This window comes from Meriones unguiculatus, chromosome 3 (assembly GCF_030254825.1).
Source record: "Meriones unguiculatus strain TT.TT164.6M chromosome 3, Bangor_MerUng_6.1, whole genome shotgun sequence".
Lineage (NCBI taxonomy): Eukaryota > Metazoa > Chordata > Mammalia > Rodentia > Muridae > Meriones > Meriones unguiculatus.
Genome location: NC_083351.1, coordinates 123,227,853 through 123,242,474, shown reverse-complemented (window position 1 = coordinate 123,242,474; position 14,622 = coordinate 123,227,853). Strand labels below are relative to the sequence as shown.

Genomic DNA, 14,622 nt, shown 5'->3' with positions numbered 1-14,622 from the left:
CACATGGCTGTTTAAAATGGTGTCTTATTTATTGTCTAATCAAATAAATATTTGTCTAATCAAATATTTGTCTAATCAAATAAATATTGTCTAATCAAGTCTGCTAACCACAGGCAGTAGGTTTGCCATATTTGCAAGTAAACACCAGAATGACAAGCTTGTTTTTAACAGTGCCTTTATTTTTTTTACTTTCTGCTGTTATAAAACCATAGATTTAATTGTGACCTTCTCATATGTGCCCATCAAATACATTGACATTCACCCTTATTCCCCTCTCCTATCCACTTCAGTCTTTTTTCCTGATCCTTATTCCCTTCCCTAAAGCAGACTTTTAAAAAACATCTTCATTGTGATATAATGTACATTATAAGTTCAATTTTAAATATATACTTCAATGGGCTTTACATATATACTGACTTACACACTGTTACTACATCTAATTTTAGGACATATTATCAAATCAGAAAGTGTATATCAGAAGCCACGGCTCATTTCCCCATTCTCCCATTTTCCTTAGCCTACAACACTCAGTCTGTTCCAATCACTGAACCACTTTCCTTTGCTATTGCAATTTTTTCCATAAGTTTCTATGTCTGCCTAGATATTAAAATATTTCCCCTATGTTTTTCTACAGTAAATTCAACATTCAAGTTACATATTAAAGTCTTGGTCCATTTTGAATTGATTTTTGTGCATGATGGGAGATACAGGTCTAATTTCATTCTTCTCTGTGTGAATATCTAGTTTTTCCAGCACTGTTTGTTATGGAAGCTGTCTCTATTGACAACTTTGCCAAAGATAAAATGACTGTAGCTTAGCTATGTGGGCTGATTTCATATTCTTAATTCCACTGGTCTATGTGCTTGTTTGTTTTTTCTGTATCTATCGCCTGAAAAAATAATTTTTATTTATGTTTATAAAGAGTGTTTATAAGATTACCTAATGATAATAGCATGATAGTTCTGGGGCTCTGCTGGTGAGGTTGAAGTCTGACATTTCTGGATAGCCTCTGTGCTTAGTCTATAATGGGCGCCCTCTCTGATCCCTAAAACCTCTAAGGAGTATCACATAGCCTTCAGGGAAGAATACAAGCCTGACCCTTTCCTGATAAGAAACCTCCTCAGAAAGCACCTGGAGATTCCTGGAAATACCCCACCTATGCTAAGGAAATCTTAGCTTTCAGTAATGACCTTCAATTGTACCTGGAGATTTTTCCCCACCTATAAGAAAATTAAGTATTGTGTTCCCTTTCTTATGATAGGACTGTGCTACTGCATGTAAATGTGGTACTTTACCAGTACACGAAAATCGAGTATCCCTAGAACTCATAGCCCCAGCAATTTAAAAACAGTCACCCATGAAAACCCTCCCATTGCCCAAGATATTTATAAGTGCCTGATTTCACATAAAATAAAAGTATTGCCTGCTAGGTGTTCCATGTTGTGTGCTACCATCAGCTTTCAACCATGGCCACCTGAGATTCCTCATTTATTCTGGGAAAGGAAGGGCTCCCCTCCTTCTCCTTGCCACTGAGCTCCTGAGGCCTGGCTGCCATCCAGGCTGGCTGGAGCCTGCCCGACTGACATCTGACATGAGCCTCTATGTTGACTGCTGCTAGCCCACTGGGCCTGGACCTCGCCAGGCCTGTGTTTCAGCTGCAAGCTCACCAGGAATGAGCTTTTGCCCACACCCTCTGCCATGCTTGGCTTAACAGCTTAACCAATGAGCTGTAACACTTTGGTATTGCCATAGAGTGTGGAATACCTCAGCATCCACTGCCAACAGCAATCTCATTTTAAAAGAGCTAACTGTAACACTCCATGGAAAACTCTTTCTGCTCCCCAGCCTAACACTCACCCAAAAGTACTCCAGCCACTCCTGAAAGAAATAACACCCCAATCCAAGGTCATCAGACAGCCATGCCCCAGACTTCCACTGCATGGAGAATGACAACAATTATATCTGTGGTTTTCGACCATCATTTTTTATATTTATTTCATTTTATGTGCATTAGTGTTTTTATGTGCATTCATGTCTGTGTGTTGGTGACAGATTCCCTGGGAATAGAGTTACAGACAGTTGTGATCTGCCGTGTGGGTGCTGGGAATTAAACCGTGCTCCACTAGAAGAAAAGCCAGGGCTCTTTAACCACTGAGCCTTCTCTCCAGCCCAGTTTTCAACTGTCTTAACTGAGGGGTCTTAAGCAACCCTTTACTTTCCCTTGTAATGAAGTGTTTCTACAATGTACATAGGGGGTTTGTTTTTGTTTAACTAACACATGCGTGGGATCCAGAACCTGCCATTGTGTGCTCAGCTGAAATGTCTGTAACTGAATGTTTTGACGGTCTCTATAGTTGTCTACCAGGATCTACTAGCCACATAATGCTGTCTGTAATTTTAGCTTCATCCGCTCACTGGATAAGTATAAATGAGGAGACACAGAAAGAGATATATAGAGCAAAGAAGCTTTTAAAGGTCTGAAGATTCTCCCAGAATCCCTATTCAGGAGTATAACTTAGTTATTATTTCTAGCTTCTAGAGTTCCTGATTCTTGATATAAGTGTGCTGTCAGTGATCATGATTAAGCTCCTTAATACACATTCATTACTTTTGTTTTATATGTATTACGCACCAAAACAACACAAAGAGGTGGTTATATGTATTCCTACTCTAAAGATTAAGGGACTTCTGCCTTACTAAAGGTCACATGGCTATAAAAATGTACAGGTTATATTTATACAACTTTCAGATGGAGCCAAACCCTGTACCATCCATTGGCTCATGCTGACTACATACAGTGAATCAGGCTTGCCAGAATTTTATAACTGCAACAACATGCTCAAAGAAAAAGAAACCTTCGAATTTTTTTCTTTTTCTTTTTTAATTTATTTATTTATTATTAATTACAGTTTATTCACTTTATATCCCAACTGTAGCCCCCTCCCTCATCCCCTCCCAATCCCATCCACCCTCTTTTCCACCCATGCCCCTCCCCCAGTCCACTGATAGGGGAGGTCCTCCTCTCCTTCCATCTGATCCTAGTCTATCAGGTCTCATCAGGAGTGGCTACATTGTCTTCCGCTGTGGCCTGGTAAGGCTGCACCCCCCCTCAGGGGGAGGTGATAAAAAAGCAGTCCACTGAGTTCATATCAGAGACAGCCCCTGTTCCCATTACTAGGGAACCCACTTGAATGGGCTACATCTGTGCAGGTGTTCCAGCTTATCTCCATGCATGGTCCTTGGTTGGAGAATCAGTCTTTTAAATAAAAGTGATTGACTCAGTTGTACCACTTTAGGAAATGATGTCACTGAAACCCATAAGAGGAAATTAGAAGTGAGAACCTGGAATTAAACTGTTGAAACAAACTTGAGACGGAAAACATCTCAAAAAAAAAAAGAAAGGAAGAAGGAAGGGAGGGAGGAAGAGAAGGAAGGAGAGAAGGAAGGAAAGAGGGAGGTAGGGAAGGAAGGAAGGAAGGAAGGAAGGAAGGAAGGAAGGAAGGGAAAAAAGAAAAAGAAAAAGAGAAAGAGAGAAAGAGAAAAAAGAAAGAAAGAAAGAAAGAAAGAAAGAAAGAAAGAAAGAAAGAAAGAAAGAGAGAAAGAGAGAAAGAAAGACAACAAAACCTAGCACACAAGAGTACACTGAGTGATTTCCATCAGCTGAAGAATTGGTGTTGTGTGCAGGTTATTTCGGTTCCTGACTTAGTGATGTAAGACAGTCATTACTATCACCATTCACCCATTAGCAGCACTTCTAAACTAACCTGGAAAACAAAAGAGCAAACCAAAGTGGAGTTTATCATGCTGTTTAGTTCAATTACCCCTTCAAAAGGCAACATCAGATAGTGAAATAAAAACTAGACTGAGAAAGGAATGTCAGCAGTGACACAAGAAGGTCATTAACAGTGTTGCCCCAAGACAGAGAAAACCATTCAAGAGTCACAAAGAAATAGGGTTCAGATGGCCACTAGTAGTAAGGAAATCAGTAGTAAGGAAAAAGAAACAGATCCCCGCCCCCAGCAGTCCACCTTGAACAGGTGCCCTTATTACACAGCATAAGTGATGAAAAAAAAAAATGGCTACTAATCCTAAATAATCCGAAGCCTTGGCTACTAAGACTAGAAAGTATTTATTCTCTTATATTTCCAGGTAAAGATGGGATGTTCCTTGTGTATGGCATTTAGTGACTTCCAACTTTTAAAAATATAACTTTTTATAAACCTCCTCATGGGGATTTAAAGAACAGAACAAAGGTAACATTTAAGAATGGTTTTAATACTGCAGTCAGTGGGGGATTAATTTTCTTCGAGGTTAGAATTTTATGCATCTGAAGATGGGATCCTGTACCTCAGCACACAAAGCATGTGCTGAACTACGGAGCTATAGTCTCAGCCCAACAGTTTTTTTTTTTAATTGGTTCCTTGATCTTTCTAGAAATATATGTTTATCACTTAAAGGCTGTTTTGCTCTTACTAGTTTTTCTGCTGTCTTCGTATTAGTAACTCAGGCCTGGTTTATAAATGTCCTTCACTTTATCTGAGAAGTGGAGTCACACTGGCCTCTCAGCTAAAATAAACAGCCATTCTGTTCAGGTCCACTACCAGCGGTCTCTGCATTACGATGCCCAACCCATGGCCAACACGGTTAAGATGACCACTGGCCAATTTCCAAAGAACTACATTTGTGCTGCGGTTATTCACTGGACTGGAACAACCCCCCGCTCCCCCCCCCCCAGATTTAAAGTTGTCTTGTTTAGCTACTCTGTTGCTTATAAAATCCCGTTCTAAAGCCTAACATTCCCTGTTGGTTAACCACAGACCCCTGGACTTGGTCTCTTCTTAAATGTTATTTGTAGTGCTCTTTATTTACTTTGTGTTCATTCTCATAAGGACTTAAATTCATCTGCTTCCAATAGGACTCCCCAATAACCAGTTCTGTGACCTTGGATAGCTTATGACAATAAAACGTGCAGCCCTTTTGGTGTGTTCCTGTTACAAAGCACTTTCCACATACATTCCCACATTAATGTCACTGCCCTTTGAGAACACCGACTTGTCTAGATGCACCTGGTAAAGCTAGAATGTGGAAAACATTTTGCCAGGATACCTCTGGTAACATACAGGCTGATAAGAGGCACATGAGTTACAGTGTCATGGTCTAACTTTGTTTTCAACTTTGGTTTTTAAGGAAATTCCCATATTACTGTGTATCAAGAGTAGAGTATGTAGCAAAAGTTAAAGAAAAGAAGACCATGAATTTGAAAAAGCATTGGGGGTTACATGGGAGGAAGGGGTTGGAGGAAAGAAAAAGAAGGGGGAAAATGTAATTATAGTATAATTACCAAAAAAATGCTTCAAAACTTACTTAAATGTAAAAAAGAAAGAAAGAAAGAAAGAAAAAGAAAGAAAGAAAGAAAGAAAGAAAGAAAGAAAGAAAGAAAGAAAGAAAGAAAGAAAGAAAGAAAGAAAGAAAGAAAAGAGTAAGGGGACAAGAAAAAAAAATGGCCACTTTGTCAAGAATTCACACAAAGACTTTCTTGGAAAGAAATGGATTTAAGAATTTGGACTGAACAGGAATAGCTGGAAAGAGCCATGAATTTTCCCCAGCAGATTACTGAAAGAAAAAAAAAAAAAAAACACCTAAATTTTGGAGCAAAGGTTACAAGTACATATTAAGTTGTAAGTCTCTCCAGTATCCTAGAAACCGTGCATTCTAAGAGCCGAATATCTACTTACAAGAGTCCTGCTTACCCAGCCCTAGCCCCTGTAAGAGTCCATGCAGCTCTGCAAACACATCCACGGTAACCAGGAGCATACAGAGTGGTCCTTTTCTTTTGCCATAATGATTATTATGGGTTATTCTGCCCAGTTAAAAAGTCGTTCTAGTTCTGGCCAGTAACAGACAAGTACAATGTCCAGCAAAATGCTTCAGTAGGCTTTAAAGCCTACTGAACCCAAATCTGCTCCCACATAACTTCCACTGGTTTGAGGCTGGTTTGAAGACACTGGATGTGTCCTTGAAGCTGAAATGTTGGATAAATAATTGTCAGTGTGTCTGTGTTGGGAGGCAGAGGGTAGAGCCTAAGAAGGAGGTCTTCCCACATGAAAGGTTGCTTATCAAAGCGACTTCCGCCTCCTTTCTTGTTGAATCTCTAGTGTGTGCCCTCTCCTCTTTCTCGTTTTCTTTGATATGCACTGTCTTGGACTTCCTGATAAGACTTACTCTGGACTTACTCTGATAGGAGTATGCCGTTCTTGGACTTTATCTGATCAGAGTACGCTCCTGGTTACCGTGGATGTGTTTGCAAAGCTACATGGACTCTTACAGTGGGCTAGGGCTGGGTAAGTAGGACTCTTGTAAGTAGATATTCAGCTCTTAGAATGCACTGCTTCTAGGATACTGGAGAGACTTACAACTTAATCGGCACCTTGGACTTCCTGCTCCCTAGTACTATAAAAATTAGGCAGGGAGACCACTCTATCTGCTCATGTTTTTTAATATATTCTTCTAGTGGGGACAGCCATTTTGAATGAACTCAGGACAACAAAAAAAGTTCCTGAGAAGAACATATTACCTTTCCACCTCCACCTTCAACTCTGACTAGCCTCCTATATTTTCTATACCTTTTCCATTTCTTCTGACTAGCTACATCCAGCTCTTATAATTCTTTAATATAAAATTTTAATTTTAAAAATTGATAAATTAATACATTAGTACTGTATTTACATCATTACCTCCCGCCCTTTTCCCTCCTTCAAGTCTTCCCATGCCCCACTTCCTCTAAGGCACATGACCTCTCCTCTTTCTCTATAATTATTGTTACACATATACACATATGTGTTTGTATACAACCTTCTGAGCCTACTTAGTGTTTCTTTTGTATGCATATGTTTAGGACCTCATTAGTTGGGGTTGGATAACCTATCATGCAACATCTCCCTGGAGAAGTCTGATTTTCCCTAAACAGCCCTTTACTGTCTATAGCTCTTCATCTACAGATGGAGCCTTCTAAAATTTTCTTACCAAATTAGCATGTAGACTGGTCTTGTCATTACATAGGCCTTGTTTAGGTAACCATGCTGTTGAGATTTCATGGCAGCACATTCCTGCCATGTGCAGAAGGTACTATCTAGCAGCAGGCATCATGGTCTTCTGGCTCATGCAATCTTCCCATCTCATCTTCTACAATAACAGAGCCTTAGATGTAAAGGTTCTATTCTAGATGTGCCAGTTGAGGCTGAACACCTCACAATCACTTAGTTACTACATTTTGACCAGCTGTGGATCACTGTAATAGACTCTGTTTGCTACAAAATAAATAAATAAATAAAAATTAAAAAAGAAGCTTCTCTGATGAGGGTTGAGAGCTAGCTCCACTTATCTGTGAGTATAAAACAATACGAACTATTGTCATGGCTCTTGTTTGCCTCCCAGAACTTGAAGGTCAGACTCTCTTGCTGAAGTCACCACGTACTTCAGATACAGATTTGGAGGCATCAAGCCCAAACCGACCAGAATGACCTGTTCCTGAGTACTAACTCTTATAGTACTAGAACTGATTGATATGCAAGTTGATAAGCAAGAAAAGAAATCAATATTTGTCCCCAGCAAGAAAGCCTATAAACCACAATAATGACTAGCCTACCAAAATCTCTCCAATGGTGTAATAGTGGAACTATTATCTTGGTCATAAGCAACAGCCATTTAAACAGATTTAAGGCCCACTTAATAGGAGAGAACTCATGCCTGATACTGAAAACCTAGCACAGTACACATGGCGAGACCCTAGAAGAGAGTCTGCTATTGCCATTTGTCTAAACCAGTATAATACATAACTATATTTTAAATTATATAACGCTTCATTAGTTCTTTAAGAATATCAAACATACATACAATATACACAGATCATGTCATTCCCCCACGGCTCTGCTTAACCTGGAAGTTCACAAACTGTGGGTCGCAACCCCTTTGGGGATCAAATGGCCCTTTCACAGGGGTCGCCTAAGAAAATATTGCCACATATATCTAGAAGACACAAATATTTACTTTACAATCCACACCAGTAGCAAAAGTACAGTTATGAAGTAGCAATGAAAATATTTTTATAGTTAGGGTCACCAGAACAGGAGGAACTGTATTAAAGGTTCACAGCATTAGGAAGGTTGAGAACTTACTGCCTTAACCCCTTTCAAGTTCTACTCATCCACTCCCAACTTCAAGTTATTTGTTTTTATAACCAGACTAATACAATTTCTGCTGCGCATATGCTCAAGGAGCCACACACTATCAATAGCTCTCGAAGGCAAGGCGGTGATGGAAGTTCATGAGTCCCCCTCCATGATGGAATGTTGACTGGCTGCATCTTAAGCATATCTTTTGCAGATAACCACAGCTGCTGTGAGCTCATGAGTGAAGTGATTATGTCTTGTTCAGAATGTACTGTTTTGCTCTTGTCCTCCTTGACCTCTGGTTCTTACCATCCTTCTTTGCTGGTTCCTGGAGCTGGGAGATGCATAAAATATACATGTCTTATTTATAGCTGCCACTCTTAAACCCCTAAAAGGCAAAGAAATTCAGTTAAAACAGCAGAGAAGTTTGGTTGGATCCTCTACAGGTTTCCACCTTTACAGCATCATAAATATGATTCACCTGACAGGAATGGAAATGTGTAATTGAAGGCTGCAAGTAACTTTTTATCATAAACCACAGTGTGATATAAAGCTACTGAATGCTTTAACCCTAAAACGCTAAGCATGGTATAGAAGGGGCATCCTTGAGAAGAGGACAAGAAACAAAGAAGACAGGTAACTTATCTGAGAACCCTTAGATACGACCCAACATTTTTCAGATAATCAGGAACTATTGGTTGAATAAATATGTAAGCGAACAAATGAACAACTGAGTGACTACAGCTCATTCTCCGTGATGACTTTTTAAGGGCTCTCTCCAAAATGTTACGGATGTTTTAATCACTTTTTAAATTAACTCTCTATTAAGAAGCTTGGTTCCCAAGATATACTTCTGAAGATTAGACAAAATCATGCATTCAAGTGGTTAGAAATAGTGTCTGGCAGTCAATGTTAACTAATTATTTTCTTTTTGTTTTCTAGTTTGTTTTTTCTTTAATAGGATTATGCTGAAGCCCTAGGGCTCACTAATCTCAACATCATTTTGAAATCCACTAATGAAAAGAGATCTGGATTTGCAATCAGTTCCTACTCTGTGCCTTTAACTGGGCCACCCACGCCCACACCAACCCCTTGAACTGGCACCAGTAAAACACAAACAAAAAGTTGGATTCTTTCATTTCCTCCTCTGGACTGTTTAGTTAGCCCCTGACCTTTGGGCCAAGTCTACCATTCCTAGTCAGCACTTGCCTCTTGCCTGTTGGACCTGATGTCTGAACTGACTTCACCTTATTTGACTCTGTTCTTTCCCCCGTCTCTCTTAACCAGCCACATGAAGATTTTGTAATTTCCCTTTGGTTCCAACAAGGCCCATTCCTTTAACCCAAGTTTAAGTGTTTGCCTCTGATACATAGGTCTCAAAAATCCCAAACTATAGTTGGCATTAATATTGTTTAATTATTTAGGTAATATTTAATTAATTAGGTATAATTAATATATAGTTTAATTAAGTAAGTATAATTAATGTTATTAGCCAAAACCAAGAAATAAAACTGGCACTCTTCCTGTGTCTCTATCTTAGGAATAGCAGAAAGAAAGAATTTCACCATCAGATTTTCTTCTTTTATTTTTGTGTTAATTCTGTGTGGGCTGGCCGCCCTGCTTCTCCCTTCCCATCTACTGCCTCAGTCTGTGGTGCTCAGACATAGCCACTCACCAAGAGTGTACCCCAAATGATTTCTTGGATGCACTCGTATTTTCTTCCTCCAAAGACTTGTGTTTACGGATTGCTATGAGTGACTAAGATCTGTTGCCAGAATGCTTGAAGCCTCCCTGAGTTTCTGAGTATATCTGAACATTTATCAATGGGAAGCCTAAGCTTGAGCTAATGTCAATAGATAAGGCACGGCTCCGATAAATTCGTCAATTACAATTGACGAATTGAGGAGAGACAAGAAATACTTGCTGTCTTCTTATCCTCTGATTTGTGGGAGATTTCCAGGCACAATCTCATCTGATAGTTGCATAAAGACCCAAACTGTGAGTTCTATGCTCCTGAAAAAATAAAATTCTTGACTTTTTGCTTCATGACAGATTCTCCAGACACTATGTCCCCTCTTATATTGAGAAGCAGAAGACTGAACCTGGAACTCCAAGTGGAAACCCAATGAAGGCACTAATAAATTACCCTTTCCAGCCTCTGGGCTTCATGCTGTATTCCTACTGTGGTGGCCAAACTGGCCTTCAACATTTAATACTCAAGTGGGAGAGAAAGAGAGATGGGGAGGGGAAGAAGGAGGGACAGAGAGTTGTTTTTCTTGTTTCCTGAAGATAACAGATGGTTGGATTTAAAAAAAAATTACTCGTATTTTTGTCATGTCCCCCCTTTCCCAACTCTTCTCATTAACTCGCTTTCCTACCCACCCTATCTTTTCTTGCTTAAAAAAAAACAAAAACAAAAACAAAACAAAACAAAAAACAAGCACAAACAACAACAAAAAAGAAAAAGAAAAAGAACATAGAGTGCATTTTGTGGAAGCTATCTATTCCTGAGCATGGAGCCTTCCCTAGACTGTGGTTGATATGACCGGTGTCACTGCATTCATTGAAAAGAAGTGATCTTTTTCCCTTCCCCAATAGCTATCCATTGCAAATACTGTTTGGCTGGGGGTGGGCCGTTGTGTCCATTTCTCTTTCTCCATACTTTGGCCTAGTCCTGTTTGAACGTATTCGGGTCTTTTGCATGCTATCACAATCTCTGCAAGTCCACATGTGCAGCAGCCCCATTATGTCTGGAAAACATTGTTTCCTTGAAGTCAGCTGCCACCTCTGGCTTTTAATTCTGCCTCCTTTAACACATCAGTCATTGAACCTTGAAGAGAGCTGGGTTATACACACATTCCATTTAGGGCTGAGGGATTTAAAGTTCCTCACTCTCTCAGGTTGTCCAGCTGTGGGTCTCTGAGCTAATTACCATCTACTGAAAGAAACTGATGGGAGTTCTGTGATACACTGATTTGTGAGTATAACAATATGTCATTGGGAGAGAGTCATTTTATTGTAATGTTCAGTTAGGCTTTTCGCAAGGCCCATGATCTAGTCTCAGGTTCTTGACCTCATTAATAGTGCGAGGCATGTGTTCCACCTCATAAAATAGGCCATAAATCTTATGAAAGGGTAGCTGGTTACTCCCATAACATCTATGCTTCTATTGCACTGGTGAGTGTATGCTATAGACAGATTTCTATTACAGCCCTCAGGATCATAGCTGGGTGAGACTGATGATTACTTTTCTCCTTCAGTAGCATGTATGATATCATCCAGCACTATGAATGCTAGTGGCAAGAGGTGAACCTTCTGGTTGAGCATCAGATTGATTTCTCCATGTTCAGTGGCATAAGTGTGTGGTGTCTTCAGTAATACTGTCTTACCATCAGGTTGTGGAAGATAACCAATATCATTGGCAATAGCTCAGAATGTAATAATAATCTTGACATCAGGTTATGGAAGATAACCAATATCATTGGCAATAGCTCAGAATGTTTGGAGTTGGTCTGTGGGACTGCTTTTGTGAATGGTTCAAAAAAGATATAACCTATTCCTGGTTATGAGTTTCACTTGGTAGCATATGAGGTCCACTTGGGACATTCTCTTCCCCATTATATAGTAACTCCATTTATGTTCAATTTATATATGCATATATCTGTTTAAAGCTTCTGCAGGAAATAGTTCTTGTGTGGCTTTTCAAAAGACTTTTAGTGTCACTTGTCCCTCCCCATAGTCTCTCCTCTACCCTATCCATCTATCTCCCTTCCCATTTAATCCTCCTATTCTAATTTCCCCTTTCTAATTGAAATACATATATCTAAAGCTTAAAAGCTGACATCAACATTTAAGAATAAACATTCTATATTTGCCTTTCTGAGTCTCAGTCACCTCACTCAGGATGATTGTTTCTAGGGTCATCCATTTATCTGCAAATTTAATAATTTCATTTTTCTTAAAAGCCAAATAATATTTTGTTGTATAAATGTACCTCAATTATATTATATATTCATCAGGTGATGGACTTCAAAGCTGTTTCTAATTTCTGGCTATTATGAACAGAGCAACAATAAACATGGATGAGCAGGTATCTCTACAGTAAGATGTAGAGTCCTTCGTGTACATGCCCAAGAGTGGGATAGCCAGGTCTTGAGGTAGATCAATTTTCAGCTTTTTGAGGACTCTCCAAACTGATTTCCATAGTGGCTATATAAGTTTTTACTCCCACTAGTAATGAATAAGTGTTCATCTTTGTCCATCTCCTTGCTAGCTTTTGATGCCATTTGTTTTATTTATCATGGTCATCTCAAGGGGTAAGTTGAATTCCCACAGTAGTTTTAATCTGCGTTTCTGTGGTGACTGAATATAGTGAATACTCTTATTTCTCTGTCATTTGTGTTTTACCTTTTGAGAACTCTGTTTATTTTTGTATCACGTGTTTTAATTGGGTTATTTGTTTTATTGATATTGGGAGTTGTTTTAGTACTTTGTATATTTTAGACATTAATCTTCTGTCAGAATTTTTACCATTCTGTAGCTGCTGCTTCACTCAAATGATGTTGTCCAGTGTACAGAAACTTTTAGCTTCATTAAGTTATATTTATTAACTGTTGGTTTTAGTTACTGTGCTATCAGAATCCTGCTCAGAAAGTCCTTTCCTGTGCCAATGAGGTCAAGCCTATTCTTACTTTCTCTTCTGACATATTCAGTGTATTTGGTCTTATGTTCAGTTCTTTGATACATTTGGAGCTGAGTTTTGTGTAGAAAAATAGATATGGATCTATTTTCATTCTTCTACATGCAGCTTCTATCCAGTTTGACCAGCACCAATTTAGAAGATGTTGTCTTTTCTCCAGTCTGTATTATTGGCTTCTTTGTAGAAAAATAATAATAATAAGTTTTCTATGGTGTTTGAAGTTATGTGTGCATTTTAAATTCTATTCCATTGATCAGTGTCTCTGTTTTTATGCCAGTGCTATGTTGTTGTTTTTTATTACTGTAGTTCTGTAGCATGATTTGAAATCTAGAGAACAAGAAAGAAAGAAAGAAAGAAAGAAAGAAAGAAAGAAAGAAAGAAAGAAAGGTGTGTGTGAGAGAGAGAGATACCAGAGTTAAATCAAGATTAATAAAACAACTTAAACAGATGCACAACCCTTAGTGAGACAGAAACAGTAATTTAAATTCTCTCAACTAAAAAAAAAAGCCCAATGCCAGATGGATTCAGTGCAGAATTCTACCAGACCTTCAATGAAGAACTAACACCAGTACTCCTCAAATTATTCCACAAAATAGAAACAGAAGAAACCTTCCTGAATTCTATTTCTATCAGGATCACACAGTAAAAAAATAAGCCAATATTTTAAGAGAGAGCAATGAGATTATTTGTTCTTGTGGGCAGAGCTGAATAAGGAAATCTGTCACCACTCCTCAGCAGAAAAAGTAATGAACAAAAATTAATTTCTCTGGGGCTCGGTGATAGGCAGTCATGGAGGAAGGGAACCCAAATGAATAATGTGGCTTAAAGAGATACACCACTTCTAAAACTAAGTCACAGTAAAGATTGATGTAGAAGGAAAGAGAATCCAGACATGCCCACTCTTATCCTCTACCTCATGCAGTTGAACTCTTCCTGAAGATGAAGGCAAGAGAGCCTAGCCATAAGAACCATCAAACCCAGAGCAGGAAAAGAATAAATGTGGGAGCAAGGACAGAGATTGACCAGGCTTAATTGGCATGCCAGACATTTGGTACATGTTGAATGAATAATAGAGGAGCAAATGATAAGAGCCCAATGCCCACCATTCAATAAACACTTTGGAGGCTTCTGAAACTATGATTTACTTCGATGCCTCTGTGCTCCAAAGCCCTCATGGCTACTGTATGGTATTTCAGACTGTCCACTGCAGTGTAGCCTCTGACCTGTGCACTGCTGCCTCTGTGCCCTTCTCCATCCTTAGCTAATCCTTCTGGGTTTCCAACAAGAGTACAAACAGAGTATGTTCTCATTTGGATGAGAACAGATAAGAGCGGGGGTTGTTCTGACATTATCAGAGAGCTAAAATAATTCCCAGAACATAAAATGCATTCTAGGATATTTAAGAGGTTTTTTATTTTAATGAAAATTTGGTGTCACTGTACCTCATGGAGAAGCTTTGGTGATTTACTTCTAGGAAGCTTGCCCGAGACATCTGTGTCACAAGCTGTGGGCTCACCCGACACCTCATTACCAAACGCCTTGTGGATAAACAACTTTTGCTCAAATAACTTTCATCATATCATGGGCTTTGGTTGCAAACACAATTCAGCTGCCTAATCAGAGCAGCAGTGTTGACAAAGTGCGAGGGTTTCACAGTTATGAAGACACTGATGGTCACCATGGGTCGTTGTCACTCACTTCCTCCTCCATCAGTTGCGTTAGCATGAAGAACATTCATTCGGCACTAGCTTCCTC

General features: G+C 39.1%; 1 protein-coding gene across 10 annotated transcripts in view; it reads left to right on the top strand.

Annotated features, from left to right (window-relative positions):
- Positions 1–14,622, top strand: part of Prlr (prolactin receptor) — a 186,617-nt gene that overhangs the window by 119,026 nt on the left and 52,969 nt on the right. For 2 of the 10 annotated variants that reach the window (XM_060380459.1, XM_060380460.1), the window contains exon 2: positions 6,242–6,341. The exons of the other annotated variants lie outside the window; for them this stretch is intronic. The gene's annotated coding sequence lies outside the window, so the exon portion shown is untranslated. The remainder of the gene's footprint in view (positions 1–6,241; positions 6,342–14,622) is intronic. 10 annotated transcript variants of the gene reach the window in all.